Genomic DNA, 7,925 nt, shown 5'->3' on the forward strand with positions numbered 1-7,925 from the left:
AGGAATGCCAAACACCTCCCCCTGCTCCCTGTCACGGATATCTCCAGCCCCATGGGTCACTGCTGGTGGCCACAGCTTTGAATCACATGCTGGGCCTCCAATGATTTATCACCCCTTAACAGTTTTTGTGTTGAAGATTCCCAGTTGGGAGCTCCATTCCCCTTCCCCCCCACCATGAACTATTACCCAAGAGCATCAAAACCCAAGCCAGAAAACCCACTGTCCACGTGGAAGCAGAGTTAAAGCTGCATAAGAAAACTATTTGTTACTCACAGACACTTTTAGGAAATAATTAGTGAAACCATAAAAGATTTTAGGAATTATGCAAAGGTTAAAAAGTTAAAGACCTGAAATCTTGTAGAGTGTTTCCAACAGACTACATGGCTGTCTGTTGCTCCCTGCACATTCCATTTAAAAATACAGTCAGTCCTGCTTTGGATAAATCCTTACTATGAGATTCACCTTAATTTTTCAGCCTCCAGCTGCTTCTATGGAACTTGCTTCAACAGTTTATCATGAACAGAAAAACTGTGCACAGGAAAAACTCCATCACTTACAGAGAGCCAGCCCACGATGTGGTATTTTCTGGTCTGAGTACATAACCAAGATTTGTCTCACAGGAAACACTGATGCAGCATTTTTCATCCACAGGTCTGTAAAGTTTCTAGCACCTTCATTCCAAACCCAAGCTGACTTTCAAATTCACAATGTGGGATGCTGCCTGAACCAGGGTTAAAGCCAAGCCTTCCTAGTCTCCAGCAAAAAGGCTCTGGGACTGACCTACACATTTCTCAGGAACAGATGAACATCTTTTACTTGATCAGACTCACCGGGCAGTAACAGTGATACCAAGTCCTCATGCCTGTATCTCAGATTCCGGCAATAACCCCTGCAGGTGGTGGGGTTGGCAGTAATGAGGATAATATTTGTCCCTCTCCTTCTGTGTTGGAGCTCTGGTGGATCCAAACAATCCACCCAGTTACTTTTTCTTTAAAACAAAACAAAACAGTAGACCCACTATATGTGGGTTCTGAACACAGTTAAACTACCCATTGTGCACAGGAGCCACATCATTTCAGCCACTGAACAGAGTTTGACCATTTACTAGTATTTGTTTCAGTGGGAAAAAGGCAGACCCTTTGAACAAATGGGTCTCACTTCACTCCTGCTTCTCTCTCTCACACCTCTACTGTCACTCAATGGTCTAATCAAAGACACATCATGCCAGCAACAGAAGAATCAGGTTGGAAAACAAAAATAAAGTGATGCCTCTTGGTGACACTCAGAAAATGAAGTCCGAAAGGCAAAAAATCCAACTCAGCAGCCAAATAAGTATCTTGGAGGGATACATGGGAGGCCTCCTGCTGCCCAGGTCAAGGACACAGCTTCAGCACACCCCTTCTCCATTTCCATCCAGCTCTCATGCTTATGGAAAGCAGGGTGACAAGTGGGAACAATGTGGATGGAGAGGTACAGGTCCCATCCTGGCATGGAGCTGTGATGGAGCCAGGGAACATGCACTGCTGTGAGAACTGAGAAACACCTGCAGCTGCCTGATTTTATGTACAGCTTTAGCAACTCCCAACATTTTGTAGCTTCTTTACTTGTACAACATGCAAGAAGGAATTATTATGGGGAGAAGGTGTATTCTTTATGCATTTAATCCAAATCTCTCTGGGCTAAATCTCAATGATGCTGAGCACTCACAGCCACAATCAAAATCCAGCCATTCTGGGATTATCTTCTCTAAACACAAGGCACTCTGTTATATGTAAAGTTATAATCTGTAAAACAATAACTCAGTGCATATCTAAAGATGTTCAAATAGAAATGTACAATTCATAAAGCACAGCCTGCAACACTACCTTACAAACAGGTAACTTACCTGGGGAAAAGGGCAATCCACCACTAAAACAAGGTTACAACACAGGCTCTCTTCCCACTTCCTTTACAAAGGCATGGAATGATAATAATGACTGTCCAACACAATTGCTAGCACACAGTGTATAAATAGCATTTTTGCATGATGTCACACAGCTACCACTGCCCTACATGGCAACAGGTCCTCAATAAATAGGTGTCTATGAAAACAAGGGGCAGGCCAGAACCCTTACAAAGCAAATTGCTTCTTTCTTGTAGTTCTACCACTTGCCATAGACTGTGAGTAGAAGTGTTAAAATAAAAAGCTAATACACAGGAGGCTTGTTTATTGCATTGTATGAACCGAAGAAGAATTTCTGCAATATGACACTGAAGGCAGAGTGCACAAAAATTCCTCTGAAGTCTGCAGAGAACGTTGAACAGACCCTCCTCTATATTAGCCTTTTTCTCACATATCTGTGTTTTGAATTTTAACACAGCTGTGAAAGAAAAAAAAAAAAAAAGCCCCACCAATAAGCTTTGCTAATTGGGCATTCAAAAGTCAGAGACAAAGGGAAGTTTGGGGAGGAGATGAGTTTGCTGTGGGCAGTGGCTGTGTCAGATGGCCAATGACACCACTGCCTGTGTTGTCTCCATCACAATTTTCCAGAACAGGATTACAGCGATGACAGATTCCATTCCAAAACTCCCAGGCAGCTCTTTACATAGATGTTAGCAGAACAAAAGCATTACACAAGATTTCCTCTCTCTGTTGAGCAGCATTTGATGTTCTCTAATGCTCACCTTGGGAAAAGCTCTGGAGAACCATATGGACTTGCTGAAATCACACAGGATGTCCTGTCTCATAGGCCAAACTCACGAGTCAAGGAACCTCTGTGGGGCAGACAGAGCAGAGGAAGTGGGTTTTATTTGAGTCGTGCCTTTTATTTCCAAAAAGAGAGCAGGGATAACTTCCAAAGTTTTGCACATCACCTCCAAATCCAATGGCCACATGTTGCATAGAAAATTATTATGGTGGCTTATTTGGGCATAATGGGAAGTAGTAAAAACAGAAAAAGCATCAACACTATGAGCTGTACTAGAGAATTCTTCAGTAGCCACAAATAAGTAACATACATTTTTAAAATCCTTTCACTTTCATCTTTAAAAACTCAGTTCCCCACTTGTACAGAATTCTGAACACAGCTGGTTGTCTAAGAAAGTACAGGAAGCTACAGCTTTTGATATTTGGATGTAAGCTTTCATTTAAAATTAATAACCACCATTGTGATGTATTTAAATTAAAAGTGGCCCAGTAGTTAAGAATTTATGTGCTCAATTAACCTAGTTCTCTTCTCTTCTCTGATTCAATTATTTTTTGACTTTCACCATTGGCAGGAAGTTATTAAATTAATTTGTCCTTATTTTGTGTGGAAATTTAATCTGATTTGTATCTATTGCTGATTTCATCATCTTAAACAACATTATCAGCATCAACTCTCTTCTGTGTCTCACTTGATCCAAGTAGAAATGTTTTCTTCTTCAGAGAAGAAAAATGAGCAAACATTTTCAAAACTTGATGTATACAATTGTGCCCAAAGCATTTATCTAATTTTCATGCTCTGTATATTAGAGGAATTATCAGAACCTAAAAGCAGATAGAAATAATAGCGTGCATTCTTTTGGAGTTGCCATTTTTTAAAATTCCCCATAAAATGTTATAGTTTTATCTTTTTGCCAGCCTTCCTTATGCATGTACCTCCATGTTGGTATTTAGTTAATGGAAAATCAAAGGAAATTTAACAGGTGTTGTTGTAAGGAGCCACTTACACTTGAGAGAACAGCTTCATGGTCATTATCTGGCTTGTGCTTTGGAGCTGCACTGGAAGATTTGGACTTCTTAGCCAGCTCCAGTCCCTGCCCCAGCCTGTTTCATTAATGCCAGTGAAGACCAGGCACATGTTTCAGACAAATTCTGTGGAAGTGCCTCCTTCACAGCTACTCAGACCCATCTCTGCTTGCTGTATGATTCCTGTGTCCCCTGCTGTACCCTGGCATTTCTGCAGTGTGATGAAATGAATTCAGATGAAGAGCACAGCTACTGACGTGCTGCCCACCCCAAGTGACTCAGGCACATTCAGCTTTGTTGCTGTGACCTCCCAGGTCCCCAGGATTTATCTTTGTAGACAACACCATTACCAAAAGCATCAAAAAGTGCAACGAAGGTGCTGTGTTTCAGAAACTCTTTTTTTTTCTAACCTTTAACTGCAAGCACAGGGTTGTAATAAGAAAGTATTACATTGCATTACCAGGCATGTCACTGCAAGCAAAACCAGTTTCACATCTTGGGTAGTTTGAGAAGCAGACAAATACTGTGACTGTCTTTTTCCTCTTGATGTCCTTGGATAATTGATCTTGAGCTAGGAATTTTGCATTCCTTCAGAAGCCTGGATTAAAAACATAGACCAACAACAGTCAGCCATCAATCTTGAGGCAATCTATCCTGTCTGCAACCATTTGTATGAGCCATTAGCTATTCAGTAACTCAGGAAGAGATCATCTTTCAAAGAGAATAAACTCTCAGTGCATATCCCCATTCATTCCTCCTATTCTTTTGCTAATTCCCACCTATTACTCCCTCAGCACTTGCAGTGAAATCGCATGCTCATTGCTTTGGTCATATTTATATACCACATTACTAAGCATCAGAAAAGAAGAAATAACTGCTTTGGGGTTTTTTCACATACAATTTCCAACAAAGATTTGAGAGAGAATTTTCCAAAAATGCTGCAGACCAGGATGCATAATATCCCCCAGCATGCATCCATACCTACATGATTCTCAGTTTTTATCTGTTTCTCCTGACATCATTCCTGAAGTGCAATGTAGTACCAGGAGCAGCAGCTTTAAATTAAATTAAATTAAACAGCACATCCTCATTGTGAAGGTCCTTTCTCACTGCCAAAGCAGAGTAAAATGAGAGGTGAGGTAAGATAAAGGAGACAAAGGCTTTGTTTTCGTAAAGGAAGCTCTTCAGAAGGCATCTCCTCTTCAAAAGCTTTGGAGCTGTCTTTCCTGTGTCTGAAAATACTCTCATTTTATATACATACATTTTACTGAGAAAACATTCAAAATTCACCTTGAAAGTCAGTTATGCTGCATGCCTGTATGGACCAAGGGTTGGGAGGAGGGATGCTGATTGCTGGATCTTTCACCGTGCCTCTGCCTCTCCCACGGCAACTTCCTGCCTAATCTGCTGCCCCAAATCAGCCCAGTTTTCCATCATTGAGGCAAACTCAGCCTCAGTGTCTGCTCTGCTCTTCGTACATCAGTAGAGAAGAAGAAATAAACTATTCCCCTTCCCTGGGCTGACACAGACTGCTCGGAGCCCACTGGACACGAGCACATTGTCCAGTGTGTGTCTGCAGAGCACCAACCTACAGCACCCATGGCCTGCTGGACTTCCCAAGTAACTCCATTACTCAGGATAGTCTTCTTAATTGTTTAGGTAAATTTTTCCAATTGTTAGCACTCCTCTGGTGTATTCCCATTGGAATTCTTGTTCCTAAAGACCAACAATAGACTAAAGCAAATTGTGTTACTTTGGGACTGGTCATTAAGGCTGTTACATTGTTTTTCCTTCTTTTCAGATAGCAATTACAGGCTGTGAAGTGTTATTACTTTTTTTTCTATCCAGTACATCGCACTGAAGATCCTCCTGGCCACATGAAGATTACAATTAATTAGCTCACAATCTTTTGCTTAATGAACTTGGTTAACAACATCACATTCAGAACTCCAACTATATTTCCAAGCCATCAGGTTCACAGCATTTTATATTAAAGCTAACAAATAATTTCAAGAGATGCTTTTTCACTTTTTATAAATTGAAGTCAATTTGATCAAGACATGAGCAATGCAATTTTCAAAGTCCAGGAAAATAGTCTGGTGCCTAATCATGGCAGAAGAGTCAACTCTTACAGACTCCTCTTTAAATTCCTAGTCTAAACAATCATTTTTCTTAAGCAGAAACAGCAACACTAAAATAAAAAGGTGTAAGCTATTTGAAGGGGGTTTTTTTCTAATATAAAAAAGTGATTTTTTTTTAATATAAGAAGCATGCATTTTCTGGCCAGCTTCACTTTAAAGGAATTTCATATGCACAATTAAGATATTAAGCATGGGCCCAACCATGTTATGGATTTAAGTGTGCCAGTACTGACAAATCATTGGCACTTAACAGTTCTGTCTTTAAAATCATCATAATTTGACTTCAGAGCACTGCAAAAAGCTATAAAAGGATTTTAAGAGCTGGAAAATTACTTTTCTTTCCAGACTGTTCAGAGAACTGTACATTCATTGTGCTTTTGAAAGCAATGTGACTTGTGAAACTGGCAACTTTCCCACCCATAACGTCTTAGAGATGTTTATAGCACGTGATATTTTAATTGCCTGGTGACAAAATTATTTGGAAATAGATCAGTTTCACAATGCATTTGCTTCGTATTTTGAACAAAAACATGAGGTCTGAGTATTGCTAAGGTCTGGATATAAGCCTGAAAAAACAACACAAACTTTAGGGGAAGATGTCCATAACCCATCACCCTTAGTGCATCCATGAATCCACATGCACAAGCTCAGGTGTGGATAGGGTTCACTCTGGCCAACAATCATCCAGGTGCATCACAGATTCATCACCCTCATCAAGTTTAACCCAGACCATGTCTTCTAAAGGATGGTCTTCCCAAGCATGCAGTAGCTGCCCAGACCAGCCCTTTTTTTTTTTTTTTTTTAATAAAAATACAGTAGCTTCTAAACAACTTCTGCTATTTGAAATATGGAGCTGCTGGACAAGGAAGACAGAGCTACTAAAAAAAAATGTATCAAGTCATTCTACAGTCAAATTACAACATTGTGGTCTGATTTGCATAAACCAGGCCACAGAATTCCATCCAGCAGACAAACTGATTTTTTTTTCTTTTTGTGCTTATTTGGCGGAGTATTTTTTACACAGAGTCTCTCCCTGAACCTACAGGACTGATTGGATGTGAATGGAGTGTCTGCTGCCTTTTAAGCCAGATTTGCCATCTTTGATTTTATACATTGATTTGATGTATAAAATACTCAAATGGCTTTGGATACACCACCTGGGAGACTGGCTTTGGCTGGATGTCCCACCTCTAAACTTGGAGTCTTTTTTATACAACCAGTATTGGATGTGGTCATGTAGCCAAACTCCTGCAGTTCTGGAATTTGTGCCTCACTTTCTCTAAGCCCATGCACAGAGAAAATTCAATCTGTCAACCACACACCAACAGATTTTTTCTTAACATCCCACCTTTTTTAAGAGGTAGTCAGGAGGGTTGATTTGCTTGGCGACTACACTCAGCAGAGAGGGGAAAATAATAAAGTATTTAAAGGTTTTTCATTGCAGCTTTTTAATTTGGAAGCTCCTTTCATTTCCCAAGATTTTGGTTTGTTTGTCTTATTTTAAAATTATCATACCAGGGTTCACAGTTAACCTTACAAGGCATTTTGAAGTTAAAAATCAGGGAAATAAGTCCTTCAGTACAATCCACAGTTTTAGACTTTGAAACTGTGTGTGCAAAGGGTAAATAATTTTCTTTTTATTTTATTTTACAAAGCACACAGAATACACACTGTACTTCATACGTGCACAACTCAGGGCACTTCATCCAAGTCCCATTTACTGCTTGGTGATTTGCAAACATAGGTCCTGCTGAAATATCTGAAAGGAAGCCCTCTTATGAGCATGATTTTGATTTACAGCAGCTAAAGTTCTAAGCTGTAGATGAGTCTCTCAAATATTTGTTTATAGGAAAACCGTGGGTCCCACTCCTAAACTGGGATTTTACTGGAAGGCTGTGGTGGAAAAGGAGTTACACCAGCATTCCTTGCCATGTTAGAGATCATGTTTTGTAAATGGGGACTGACCTTTCAGCTGTACCAACACTAGTAGGTGTCACTGTAATTTATTCCTTCATGGGATTTCCTCTCTGGTGCTTCCCCAGCTCCGTGGCGTTGTTTATCAGCTCAGCAGTGCC

At 40.2% G+C, this 7,925-nt stretch overlaps 1 long non-coding RNA gene across 1 annotated transcript in view; it reads right to left on the reverse strand.

The window, feature by feature from the left end:
- LOC102043025 overlaps positions 1-7,925 on the reverse strand; it is an 11,889-nt gene extending 3,964 nt beyond the window's left edge. The window contains exons 1-3 of the long non-coding RNA XR_265436.2: positions 7,816-7,925; positions 4,170-4,307; positions 2,665-2,754 (exon numbers count right to left, since the gene is read on the reverse strand). This is a non-coding gene — a long non-coding RNA (uncharacterized LOC102043025). The remainder of the gene's footprint in view (positions 1-2,664; positions 2,755-4,169; positions 4,308-7,815) is intronic.

Source organism: Geospiza fortis, unplaced genomic scaffold (assembly GCF_000277835.1).
Source record: "Geospiza fortis unplaced genomic scaffold, GeoFor_1.0 scaffold590, whole genome shotgun sequence".
NCBI lineage: Eukaryota > Metazoa > Chordata > Aves > Passeriformes > Thraupidae > Geospiza > Geospiza fortis.